Source organism: Rutidosis leptorrhynchoides, chromosome 3 (assembly GCF_046630445.1).
Source record: "Rutidosis leptorrhynchoides isolate AG116_Rl617_1_P2 chromosome 3, CSIRO_AGI_Rlap_v1, whole genome shotgun sequence".
NCBI lineage: Eukaryota > Viridiplantae > Streptophyta > Magnoliopsida > Asterales > Asteraceae > Rutidosis > Rutidosis leptorrhynchoides.
The window spans coordinates 58,178,780-58,179,936 of record NC_092335.1 but is presented as its reverse complement, the minus strand read 5'-3'; positions in this window follow the sequence as shown (position 1 = coordinate 58,179,936).

The following is a 1,157-nucleotide window of genomic DNA, read 5'->3' as shown; positions in this document are numbered from 1 at the left end:
AAGAATAATCGGTCTATAAAATTACAACTATTTTGTTAAACTAGTGAAATGACCCATGGAACCATGAGTTTATTTAAACGAAACAGTTTAATGATATGTTTTATGTATTAAGTGAATGTAAATACTAAAACACTTATCGTTGTTTTTACAAACATATTGATATACTTAATTTGATCATGAACTACATTTATTCACCCATCACCATCTTCCAATTTTCATCACAATCACTATTTCATTGTTATAAAAGTCTATATTACAACTTTTTATTGAGATATGTATTTTGCATACATATGTAACGTAATTAATATCGTAAAGAGAACCCATATTTAAATAATAATAATATAATAATTATAATTATAATAATAAAGTTTTCTTTAAAAAAGAGTATTTATATTTTTAATAATAATTTTTAGTAATAACAAATGACTATTGCAATCTTTAAAAATTTAAAATACAATTATTATATAAAGTTTGTACAATATTCTTCAAAGTTTGTACATGTATTCATGAGGGGTTTTGTAAAATATTGTACAATTTATTTTATAGTTTGTACATATGGTCATGGGGGTGTTTTATTATAAGGTTATACATATTGCTTCAAATATTATACATGTGGTTATGGGGGTGTTTACCATACGATTGTACATAATGCTTCAAATATTGTATATATGGTCATGAGGTGTTTTATTATAAGGTTGTACATAATGCTTCATATATAATATACAATTAAAATGTTAATATTTTAATTAAATACAATTAATTATTTTAAAGACATCATCATGGGAGCTTCATTTTTTTTTTCTATTTATATTTGAATTTTTTAAAACTTGAATAATCCATATTTATGACATTATTATTTTAATGATTTATATTATACTATAGAAGATATTGCTTTTATGGATGAGGTAAGCATCTACCACTGGTAGAATTCTCATATACCATCCATTTCTGAAATCGATAACACACGCTCTCAGCATGTCTTCTAGTGTTTGGATGGTTCTCTCGCGCTGTTCATCGGTTTGTGGGTGATACGTTGTGCTCATGTCTAAACGAGTTCCCATGGCATCCTGCAATGATTGCCAGAACCTAGATGTAAATCTGCCGTCCCTGTCAGAAATGATAGATATCGGCACTCCATGTCGAGAAATCACTTCTTT